Source organism: Aythya ferina, assembly GCF_964211825.1.
Source record: "Aythya ferina genome assembly, chromosome: 4".
Classification (NCBI taxonomy): Eukaryota; Metazoa; Chordata; class Aves; order Anseriformes; family Anatidae; genus Aythya; species Aythya ferina.
Genome location: NC_140300.1, coordinates 47,295,321 through 47,308,025, shown reverse-complemented (window position 1 = coordinate 47,308,025; position 12,705 = coordinate 47,295,321). Strand labels below are relative to the sequence as shown.

Here is a 12,705-nt window from a genome sequence, read left to right as displayed (position 1 = left end):
CTACATAGTGAAACATACTTAGTACAGGAATTTATCTTTTTGATTAAGAACACTAAAATTCCAACATTTCCAAATGTATTTTATTTTGATCTTTTGAAATCTAAGGCCTAGATTCAACTCTTTTAAATGCAGGTATATTTCTATTGGATGTGAATAAAATTTAGACTCACAACGAGGAGAGCATGGCTTTAACAATAATTAATTTGACAAATGCAGTTTTTCCCTGTACAGTATGGAGTACACTTCGTCATGAGTCATTTGTTACAACGTACTATTTTCAGTATGAATTGGTTTGAAGTGTGGATGGATTGTCTGAAATTTCTATTGATTAACTGGGCGTTACTCACAGAATCATCCTTTAGTATTACCATTTCTTTTTTAGCTATTTAGCTTTAGCTTTTTGAAAATATTTTGCTAAAGTAAGTATACACATTTTGTTTTTGCAATGTTATTTACATGATTTTTTAGAATACTAATGAAAGGCGGATGCAATAATGATGTGAGCATTGTTAAAATCAGAACAGAAAATGTTGTTTGTGCTGCTTGCTCAGCTCTTGCCAGCAATTCAGGCTCAGGTTTTCTGTTAAGATTGACCAGTGTGGGGTGATGATTCCAGCTGATGACTTGCCCCAAGTTTTCATACAAGTAAGGTTGTTAGAGAGGCTTGGACAAGCACTTTAGATTCTTAGCCTCAATCTGTTCCAGCAAATACTCTGTTCCAAAAGTAAAATATCAACTGATATAGTCTGTCCTCACATATACTTTCTACCTGTTTAAAAAGGTTCTTACTGTCTTTCTAAAGGAATATCTATTATCTTTTTGCCATGAGATGGTGGCAGAAGTTGAATGGTTTCATAGCTGCTCTTGTCTTCATGTATAGTAAAAAAAACATAGTGTGTATAACATTTAAAAAAATGAAAGTGCTTGTGTAATATTATTGTTTGTCATTATGAGAAACTAAAATGTTTAATATTCATGTTAATGTGGGTGAATTTAATGTCTTAAATAACTACAATTCCACTGCAGGTAAAACAGATTTTCATTCTTAGTATCAAAAGAACTACTAACAAGACTGGCATTACTAGAAGAAATAGATCTCATTAAGAGCTTGGTCATCTAAATAATCTTTTATTTTCTGTCAGTAAAGGGCAGATACATTTGTAAAAACTTCCTAGAACTTACCAATTACCTTGAGAGGCCATGTTTTAGAGTGCCTTGGACTTTTTGATTGCACCAAAGTAGAATTGTACAGGGCTTTCATATTATCCCTTTCTTAAAATGTTGTAACAAATTAGCCAGGTAATTTCTATCACAGAAATAAAGATGTTACTGTAGCTTGCATTTTGACCTGAGCCTAGACAAAAAAAATAATCTCTCAATCCATTTCACATGGAATTCCTGTTGCATTTGTCATGAATTTCAGTCTTTGGTGACCGTTACAATCAATTTGTCCTATTTTCTAGCCTATCTCACAGTTTTCTTCCTGCTATATACATGTTCAATTGGATTATCACACTCTGCTGGGAGTGAAAATCATGACTTTCACCTGCACTGAACTTAGAAGAGGAACAAGGGAAGATATAGCAGTGTACCTGATCATGAAAAATGTCCCATGAGTACTTTGTCTTCTAGCTTCTCTTCTTCTGCCTCTAAGACTACACATTCAGAGCACTTCTTCCATGAAGACAGGTGGAGAGAACTGGTGTTGTTCAACCTCGAGAAGAGAAGGCTTCAGGGAAAGCTTATAGCGGCCTTCCAGTAGATAACAGGGGCCTACAGGAAAGCTGGGGAGAGACTTTTGGTCAGGGAGTGTAGTGATAGGGCAAGGGGTTTTAACAAGTAGTTTTGACAGGTAGTGATAGGACATGGGCTTTAAACTAGATGGACTAAACTGAATAGACCTAGATTAAATATTAAGAAGAAATTATTTACTGTGAGGGTGGTCAAGCACAGGCACAGGCTGCCCAGAGAAGCTGTGGATGCTCCATTCCTGGAGATGTTCAAGGCCAGGCTAGATGGGGCTTTGAGCAACCTGGTCTGGTGGGAGGTGTCTCTGCCCATGTCAGGGGGGTTGGAATTATATGATCCTCAAGGTCCCTTCCAACCCAGACCATTCTATGATTCTGTGATCCTGATGCAAAGTCATTGACTCATAATAACCTTTTTTCTTTTTTTCTTTTTCCAGAGTTGAACATTACCCAAGAATAGAAAGATGTCAAATGTTTTTTATCTTTTCAGGTTATATATTCTTCTCTGTTTCTTCTAGACATGGACTAGTGTTCCTTGAGTATGATATGGACTTTTTTTATTTGACTGGCAATAAATGCCAGTTCTTAAAACAATAGTGTAATTGCCATGGAGTGAGTAATTGCCTTGAACCTACGCTTAGAGCAAAGTTCTTTGGTAGTCTTGAGCTTAAGAGGCCCAAGTAACAATGGTGCTGTCCTTAACAGTATGACCAAGTTATGAAAAAACATAGTTGTAAAGATAGTTGTAAAGACGAGATCTTGTGGAGATGAATGCTGCAGATGAATTGCCTTTGGAAAGGAATGGTGTTTTTTACTAGTTTTTTTTTTTTTTTTTTTTTTTTTTTTTTTTGTGGCAGAGGCATAGAGACCAACTTGTAATTAGAGCTAATCTGCAGGGCAGAATGATGTCTAGGTTTTGTGGAAAGTACAAGGGGATGGACAGTTGTCTCATCCTCTATCCTATATGGACCAGAGAGGCATATAATGTCTTTTCAGAACTTCTGCAGGCGCCCATGAGCCCAGGATGAATGGCCAGGGCAAGCTGAACTGTGTCAGTGCTGCACACATTGCCCTTTCCAAGGGCCAGGGAGTACTTCTTTCCCTGAAACTCTGACTTTGGGTCTAGGACAAGGCATTCTGTGCATGCTGCATCCTGCTCTTACCTTATGATCATGCCTTAGCATTACAGTATGCATAGCTGGAAGCCTTGCTGTGTCTGCTGTATAAAAAAGTTGTATTTCCTACTCCTACAAACACTCTTGTTGTCTTCAGGAAGTCAGGAGAGGCTTGCTGAGACTGGCATTGGGACTGGACTATAAAATGTTTTGAATTCAATAATGTTGATAACAAACTTCAGAAAGTGCCTTTTATTTATGATGTTTATCCTGTTGCGACGTAGCTTGGTACTTGAATCCAGTACTGCTAATAATAAAAGTATGATTGCTATAGTGCTTATAAGTACATTCTAGCCAAGTTCTAATTTTATTTTATTTTATTTTATTTTATTTTATTTTATTTTATTTTATTTTATTTTATTTTGTTTTGTTTTGTTTTGTTTTGTTTTATTTTATTTTGTTTTGTTTTGTTTTATTTTGTTTTGTTTTGTTTTATTTTGTTTTGTTTTGTTTTATTTTGTTTTATTTTATTTTATTTTATTTATTTTTTACTCAAGTGGAGAATTCTCTGCTTTTTGAGTGCATTTACATAAATGCTCCAGTAAAAAGTACAGTAGAAGAACTTTATTCACTACTTTATTCACTGCTACTGTATTCAAGATACCTGTTCACCCCTCGGTAACGGGAGTAAAGTGTATTGAAAAATTAGTCCATTTCCTTCTAAAACAGCATGACGTTGGACTGACATTCCAGCACAGAAACCTAAATAATCATAGAATCATAGAATATCCCAAGTTGAAAGGGACCCATAAGGATAAGCCCAACTCATGGCACCACACAGGTCTACCCAAAAACTCAGACCATGTGACTAAGTACACAGTCCAAATGCTTCTTAAACTCCAACAGGCTTGGTGAAGTGACTCTGTTACCTGTCCTTCATCTACATTTTTCAGAGGTGTGTTAACAGACAGGAAAAAAAATGAAGAGGCCTTGCTCTATCTATGGTGGTGATCAACAGAAAGCCAAGAAACTGGGCTTTAGTCATCTTTGCTGGGCTGCCTTCCATTTATGGGCATATGGGATCAGACAGATTCATGTTGCACATTACTCGGAAGGGTGTAACCAACAGCAACAGTCCAAAATCTGTGGGTGGGAAAAGAAGATTATGTCATTCTTGAATCTGCCTGAAAGCCAGAACCACATAAAATGTAATTACTAAGAAAGTCAAGAGGGTTTGCTGATTTCATAACATTGGAAGACAGAGCTTAAAATAAGTAGCACAGGCACAGATGCCTTGAAATTCCTCAGGAGCTTGCCAGCAAGTTAATAATCCTAAACGTTTCAGAAGCTGAGGACATGAAAACTTTTGTGGAGCACTGTGAGAGCAACTTCCCTCTTTTCTCTCTCTCTATATTTATATATTCTATATATATATATATATTCTATATTCTATAATGCACTGTATTAAAGAAAAGTAAATTCCATGGTTTTAAAAATGGAAATACATATTTAGGGTACATTAAAGGACAAGCTTCCAGTAGCAATTCTGGGAACGCTTTCCTGCATGTGTGTGTATGCAAATATGAGCATACATATATGTGTATATAATATACTTTTGCTTTTTTTTTTTTTTCCCTACGAAGTGCACTCAGTTTGGGTCATACAGAGTGAATTGTTTATGTAATTTGCTGTTTACATGTAGAATTTTATTGTTTGTGAACACAAATTCAATTTTGGGTATATGCAAGTTGAAGTTTAAACAAAACTTTTTTATGGATGCAACGTTTGTTCTCAAAGCATTAACTCTTCCCTTGCTAATGCGTCTATATAATATAAAAAGTTTTCTACTTACAATTGTACCAAAAAAGAGGAATGTTTGTATCTGCATTAAACTGCCAGACAACAGAGTGATAGCAAATCTGAGGGGTTTTAATGGCTTTTACATTACATACTGAATTTCCATTTGAAACTCGTGCATTTTAAAAATCAACTTGTTTGTCCTTTTATAGTAACAGTAAAGGCATTATCACAAGCAATGGATTGTTTGACTCTCTGCTGCTTTTGTCATATGATGGTCAGGAATATACAAAATAAAATAGTGTCTTCATCAAGTTTCAGATCAGTTCTCTAAGCTGAAATAACAAAATTGCAATACATATTAAAGTCCTATGTGGATTATTAGATACTTTTAAAAAAGAACTATGGCCTTGAAACTGCGTCTTCAGAGAAACAATCCAAATTATATTATGAAGCTCTTCCCGTGGAAATATTTAGTGTTTACTCTTGAGACTTGTAACTCTAAGCTGTTTCTCTTTGGCTGTGGAGCTTCTGATCTCTGCATCAGCAGTATTACTGTATTCTTTAGCCATGGTGGCAATGTCAACTTACACAGATGTTGAGCAGAAAAGGCCATGACCATTTATGATGCCAGAAGAGAAGTATACATCAATGACTAGTAAACTTTATAACAGACATCGAGCAAGTACAGAAGCAGCAGAAGGGCACTGAAATCTATGTGGCATGGAGACTCACACAGAGTTAAAGTAGCCTCAGAACTTCTAGTCTCTGAAGTTTACATTTTTTTCATGATCCAAGAGAGACTAATGAGAAACACAAATATGTTGAAATATTTTTAAACATTCTTTCCTGTACAAAGTAATTTGATTTGTTTTATGAAAATGTTATTTATTTGTGCACATTACTGCATACTTCAAGCTAAATAATCTCAGATACATTTGTGTAAATTCATTACAATTTTGCTGAGTTGTCCCATTTCCAGATAAAACAGTATAGGTCAGTTAGGTCAATCCATATTCTCAGAGGCAGGAACACTGAAACCTAAGGTCAAAAGGAGACCTAAGGAGAGTGACAAACAAATAAGATGAAGAGTTGCCTGAGATATAGTAAAGGTATAGAACTTGGCATGGAAATTGTCTAAACAAACATCTGTGAGCTCCAAGCAGGATCAACAAGATTTTCCTCAAGACTATCAGCCTATTCCACCTGTAACTCTGTGGGAAGCCCTACCCTAGCCAAATACAAACATTTGAGGTCAATAATTAAAATAAAATAAGCAGTGCAGCAGTATCTTCTATTGTTCTGAAATACATGAACAATATTTATAAATGACACTATTAAAGATATTAATTTTCCATGGTATATGAAGAATGAGAAATTGTGAAGAACTCTGCAACAACCTCATGAAATTGAGTGGGTCAAACTTGGGAGATGAGCTTCAGTATAGATTAATGTAAAGACTTCACTTAGCTGCTATTTAAAATCTTGGAGAGACCACCTCTTGGGTTGTTTGTGCAGCCTGGTCTTGACAACTCCAGGAGCTAAAGTCATTTGAGGGAAGAGCAAGTGAAATGATCAGAGGGCTGAGATGGCTGTCTTGTAAGGAGAGGGTTGAATTTCTTCAGTTTGGGAAAGAGAAGGCTGGAGAAGCTGGTAATTCAGGTTTACAAAATCATGACAATGATCAATGGGGTGAGTGCAGAAAGAGTCGTTCACCAAATCCTGCAATACCAAAGGTGTGGAGCACCCAGTGAAACCAGTATCCCTTTTAAACAGATAAAAGAAAGTTCTTTACACAGCAGGTACTCAGATTCTGGAGCTTGCTGCCACAAGAGACTGTGGAAACAGTATCAGGGAAGTCAAAGGGGATTGGACAAATTCAAGGACAGCAAGTCTATACATGGACTTTATAGGGAGTAGGCAAGCCTGCATCCTCTAACATTCCTAATACAACAATTCCGGACACTGGCAAAGGGACCACAGGTGTTGCCCCAGGCTCGTGTGCTCATCTCACTTTGCCCCAGTCTAAGTTGTACTACTGGGCTAAGTGGCCCACGGGTGTGACCCAAAAGGAAATCCCATGTATTCTTATATTTGAAGGTGATTCAAACAGAGAGGAACCTGCAATCTTGTAGGTTACTCAGGCCTTTTCCTTATGTATAACAATATACAAAATTATCTTTATTTGCAAGAATTGAAATGCTTGGGTGTGGTGAGTCTGTTTCGTCTTCATTGGAAGAAAAGAAAGAAAACAGATGGCAATCTTTTAGTGCCTAATGATGGTTTTCCAAAAGCAGTTCCATGAATTTTGTTCTCTTGAAAGTGATGAAATGCACGCAAAATGCATCAACTTTTTTTTTTTCCACTGTGATGTATCATCTGTATTTAACACTATGTATACGAATCCAATTATTTAACTGAAATACAACTTGAAATAGGTGGCTGACATTCTCTAAAAATTAGTTCAGTTCCAGTACTTACTTCCTTTTAAGCCTTCTGCAGTACATTCTCTTATTTAATCACATGGTTTCAGCATTCACCGTTCAGGATCATTATCTGTATTTCCTTCAATGGAAAAGCCAGCATGACATTCATTCCTCGGAGGTCCGTTAAGCTACACAAGCATGCCTTATCAGAGGTATTCTTCAGCTAACTATGTGAAACACTTTGAGATTTGGACGGAATTTATTAACTGTTAAGGAAAATAGCACCAGTGTGAAAGTCAGCCTTATGAAGTGTGAGAACTATGCCTGACAGATGGCAAAAGCTGGCAGCCCAGTGAGCTGCTCTGCCCTGGGAATTCCGAAACAACAGCAGGTCATATGTCTTAATTTTCAGATAGATGTGTGTATATCACATACCTAAGATAGGCTCTTTTCTGGTCACCTAATTTTTTCCTGCCTCAGTACTTCTGAAAATATAAAACAGAAAGAAACAGGCAGTCAAAAAGTTAAAATGAGAACTGACCAAAGCAGTTCTGAAGGCAGCTGTGGCATAGTTGCAGTAAACATGGGGAGGTGGCGATACCCAAACAGAAGCTGGAGCTGCCTTAGAAAAGCATCGTGCTGAAGGAGAATAAAAGGATTTGTCCTACTAAATATAAGATCCAGCCTTAAGAATTTCACCACGTGAGGAAAGCATCTAAGGCATTTTATCATACGTAGGATACTCTGGCCCACATGGGTAACAGCTCCCCCCCAACCCCCGCAGTACCATGCATGCATTCTGTTACCTCTTTTCATCATCAGACGGACAATTCTACCCCCACAGCTCTCACTGGCCTGTGACATGAATGCTACTGAACTCAGACAGCTCTCTAAATTTCTGTACCCAGGATATTCCTAAATCATGCTGATTCTTTCCATGTAATACATTTAACCTTTCCTCCCTCTGGAGCTGAGCCACTTAAATGATAAACTCTCAAGACTACACCTATGGTTTCTGTTTTGCACCTGAACCTTACAAGCTGTCTTTTTTAAAGCTGGTAAACACTCATCTTTTTTTGTTTTGTTTTGTTTTGTTTTGTTTGGGGGGGGGGGGATCTCCAGTGTTGTGAAACATTTGTACCAATCATCTTTCAGCTTTTTTTTTTTTTTAATAAATTTTATAAATATATTTTATTTTATATTTTTTATTTTTATTTTTATTTTACCAGACCTTTTTCTTCCATATAATATTCTTGTTATACCACATATCCCTGCTAATATCCAGACCTGCAATTGCAGCTTGGATACACAAATGTCTGGAGAGAATTTCCTAATTTATTTTAGTGTATCATTAAGGCATAGCTGAATTTTTGAGAGGAGGTCACAGAAGGGAGATAGACTGTGATGAGAAATCCCAGAAACCTGGTTGTTTTGAAGAGTCTGGGGTGAGAGAATGTGAGACCTGTCATCACGCAGATAATCCACAAGTTGCTGCTGGCTCCACCTTGCCTGATCACCATCGCAGAGGGCCTCAGCCAGCTCATGCTTTCTGTGGAGGGGTCCTTTTGTAGTGACTCAGTTTCTGTTGCACTTTTAACTAGCAGACAGCCACTGTAGGGCTGTTGGTTGAGCAGACTTTGTAGCATAAAAGGGAAGAAGAAGTAAAGCATGTCTGTTAAGGACTGAAAAAAGTTTATGAAAGAGCAACTGCAGTATATTATTTTCTTATCAATCAGATTTGGGAAGGCTTTATTATGGGATGTTATAGCTCTACTCAAGTGCCTTTTTTTGGCCTTCTGAAGAGAAGATGCTCCTCAGGCTTGGTGGCTCCCCCAGACTCAGTGCACTGCCAGCAATTTGAGTGGCTGCTTTCTCAAGCTGGTTTCTAACTGGGGTATGAGGCTCTTTCCATCCAGTTGCTGGTATCACTGTGCTCGGGATCTCAGCTGGGGCCTGTGCTGATTCACAGGATTTATGCCCCGTCAGGCAGTGCTTATAGTACTTGCTGCTAGGAAGAGTGCAAAATGCCATCAAAATGTACACTTCTAGATGCACTTGAATGCCTGCTTGGCTGAATCAGCACGAACTAAGCCAACAAGGCAATTCATGCGACAGAAGTGTCGATGTGTTCTGAGAGCCACAAAAGGTCAAAGAACAAAAGAGATTAAATCTCCATTAAAATCATAGCTTTCCACTTCATTTTGCTTTGCGTGCTCATATGTGTAAACTTGAACTTAAAATGCTAGTTTGCAAGTGGCCATCATGTGCAAACACAGCTTTTGTCGACTTGTTAGTGTTTGTATTCTGCAGCAAGAGATCCAAAAGGCAAAGAACAACAGATTAAAGCTTTTGCAATATCAACACCATACTGGGAAAGAATTCTTAACCTCTATCACAGTCTTATCTCAGCAATAATCTGCATGGCCATGGAGAGCTGACGCATATTTTTTTGTTATACTGTCGCCTTAGTGCTAAGATTTCTTTGATTTTCTGCTGTCAGCTTTACCACCCAGTGGAGATATCCTCGAGTGTTCACAATTGCTGCCTTTCCTGCTAAGAAAACACAACTCACATGTGTTTCAATACTTCTTGGCACCCTGCCTCCCACATATAGTTTAGGGTCAACTTTTCAGCCCGTGCACTTTCCCTGATTTTAAGTATAGTTACAAGTGTAATTAGCAAGGAAAAATAAATCACTTTTCCCCTTCAGCGGGGAAAGTCCTGCCAAAAGCTATGTAAATGTGCCTTGTTAGAAGGCACTGCAAATCATCAGAGAAAAGTGTGCTCCATAAAGTGTAAATCTGAAAATGTGATCTGACATTCATTCAGATTTGCAAAAACAACTTGTAGAGCTCGCTATCAATGCTATTGTCCTGTTAAAGGACTGGATGAGTGTTTAAGAAAATCGAGAGAATTTCCTCAAACAAAAGTTTTTATGAGCTGTCATCCTTTCTGTCACTACATGATGACAAAGGTCTGGAAAAGTCTTGCACTTTGGATGACTTTCACTGCTGGATCCAGTGAGGCCACCATTTCTCACATGGCCCACTCCTCTCCCCGGCCCTCCATCTCTTGGGACCACTCTAACAGCCTCAAGTCTTGGAGCCACAGCATGTTTATGTTGCAGAACACTTTATGGTTAATTTTTCTAGGTTTTGCCCCGTTCTTGAGTATATTTCAGTCCATAACAAAGTCCTCGTTGGCATTAATGGGAACAAAGGTTGAGTCCTGTAAAGCTCAAACCTGACTTCCAGTTCCAGGGAAACTTCTATAGTTATTCATTGTATTCCCAAGCTTTGCTTCTGATTTCTTGCTTGGTGCAGAGCTACCACCGAGATCTGTTCAAGCCTTCTGGACTGAAATGAAGCATGTATTATGAAACTTTGATAGTTTTCAGTGGAGAAAAAACTTCTGTTTACAGAAATTTCCATAAACCTAAGCCTTTAGTCTGCTATTGAGTTGTGTTTAAAGCCCAGTGGAACCAAGTATTTATACGGATGACGAACATAATAGAGACCAGAACTTGATTTCTCTGCATTTCAAAGACGTGATCTGACCTACAAAGTTTTCTAGTGAATGGTAGTTTTCTGAGTGCCAGTTGGAACAGGTTCAGAAAAAGAAATTCAGCAATATTTATTTCAGAAAACCAGGAACCCACAGTTGTAGTGGTTCCTATTTGAGTCACGGACAGCTATATATAGGATACCTAGTGCTAAATACTATTTACCAGAGGAGGACTTCAGTCCAGGTGCTAGGTGCTTTTTCAGCCCACAGTTGTGTTGTAATTAGGATTCTCTGGAAATGGACCACTTTGGTGAAGCTTGCAGCTGTTAAATCCCAAAAGAAATAGGTGATTTCCTCCAGTCCACATGAAGATGTCCAGCTTTCAACATTTCTTTCTGGCTAAATTAGGAGATTGCCCAGTCAGCATGCTGTGTTTTGTGGAACATCTCTCACACCATGAATCATGGGGAAAGAAGGGGCTAACTTGGAAAGAAGATAGCTAATGGAAGATTAGGTAATGTGAGGTTGTATCTAGGTTCTCTCAGTTTACCCAGCTCCTCCCTAAATACTAACAATGCTTAAATACACCCCTGGGGATGACTTCACAAAAGATGGAAACTCTGAATTATCTACATTAGCTTTTTATGTATTCCTAATGGGTTTTTGATTTTTATTTATACTGGTGTTTTTTTAAAAGCAAATTATTCACAGTTACTTTAGCTCCTCAGCATGTTTAATGATCCCTAAATATATTCTATATTTGCTAAAATAAGTAATAACTTTCCAGAAGCACAGTAGATAGTGATGAACTTCTAGACTGGACATGGTGTGACACATCTTTCCTTTAATGCCAGATAGAAAACCTACCCATCAAAGACATTTTGTGAATGCTCTCTAAGGGTCTTGTAAAAGCACAAATGACCAAATCATACCTTTATCCACACATGAAGTTTCAACTCATGGTTCATGTTCTATCAACAATACTTCTCATTTAAAAAGAAATCTAAGTATTATTCCACAAAATTTTCAAATACAATTTAATAGTTGTTTTTACATTAAAAACAATTTAACAGCCTCCTGTGTGGAAGGATATAATAGATTTGAAATTGCTAATATAGTTTGTGAGGAAGGACGTTAGTGATTTCTGACAAATCATTCACCTCTGACTTCACACAAATATGTACTATCATGAATTTTTGTCGGAGGAAAGTTCTCTAGAGATTCAGGTTTCATAATCAGTTCCAAATCTACTAAACTGGACATGCTAGCTGTTACATAAAGCTGCAGTTTTGAGATGCCAAGTAATAAGGAACAAGTATAGCAGAATATTTGTCAGAAAACAAAACAAAACAAAACCACAAAGATCCCCAAATCATTTTGGCCTAGAATACATTTCCAGCTAAAACGGGATATCTAATCTGTTTGGATGCTTCTGTTTTAACTAAAGGTTATTCCTCATTTAAAATCTGGAAGAATACTCCCTGAAGACCTCATGGCAGCAATCCTAGGGAATATGGTAACTGTTGGCTCAGGCATAATCAGGATAATCAGGCTCAGGCATAGTCAGGATAATCTGTGCTTCCCAGCATGGTGTGTTAGACCTCTGATTTCCAATGTAGAATAATATCATTAAGAAATTCACAGGGTAGACAATCAAAGCAAAACATAAAATGAAACAAACAAAAAAAGATGTTTAAAATAATGCAGGAAACTGAATTTAAATGTAATTATGACGAAGATGAATGAATGAAAGAGATTTGGAAATTAGTCATTTTTCTTGGAGAAAGCTCAGTTTTCTGTGGGTCAGTTTTCTTACAACACACAGATGTTGGGAAACTGAACAATTAAAATATTTCAGAGTGATCAAACTGGATCTGTAAAGTGAAAGCTTTCTTCCTGCTTATTATGAAATCAACACAGACAACATGTATGTGACCATCGTGATGAGTCCTGAGAGCAAAACTTCTTTCAATTCTAAAATGCATATTATTTCTGCCTGGTGCAACAGAGCAAAAAAGAAACAAAGAGCAGAATTGAGCATCAAATCTGATGCTGCCTCCTCATGAAACTTCTTTCTGGGTTCTTTTCCTATAGTTCGTTTGATTTCTGTTTTAA

The 12,705-nt window shown here is 37.5% G+C and overlaps 1 long non-coding RNA gene across 2 annotated transcripts in view; it reads right to left on the bottom strand.

Moving 5' to 3' along the window:
• The window catches only part of LOC311436585, a 58,513-nt gene that overhangs the window by 7,614 nt on the left and 38,194 nt on the right, over window positions 1-12,705 (bottom strand). The window contains exon 3 of one of the 2 annotated variants that reach the window (XR_014692953.1): window positions 1,593-1,784. This is a non-coding gene — a long non-coding RNA (uncharacterized lncRNA). Of the gene's footprint in view, window positions 1-106; window positions 1,785-12,705 lie in introns of those variants that run through there. The other variant, XR_014692952.1, reaches the window with a different exon arrangement.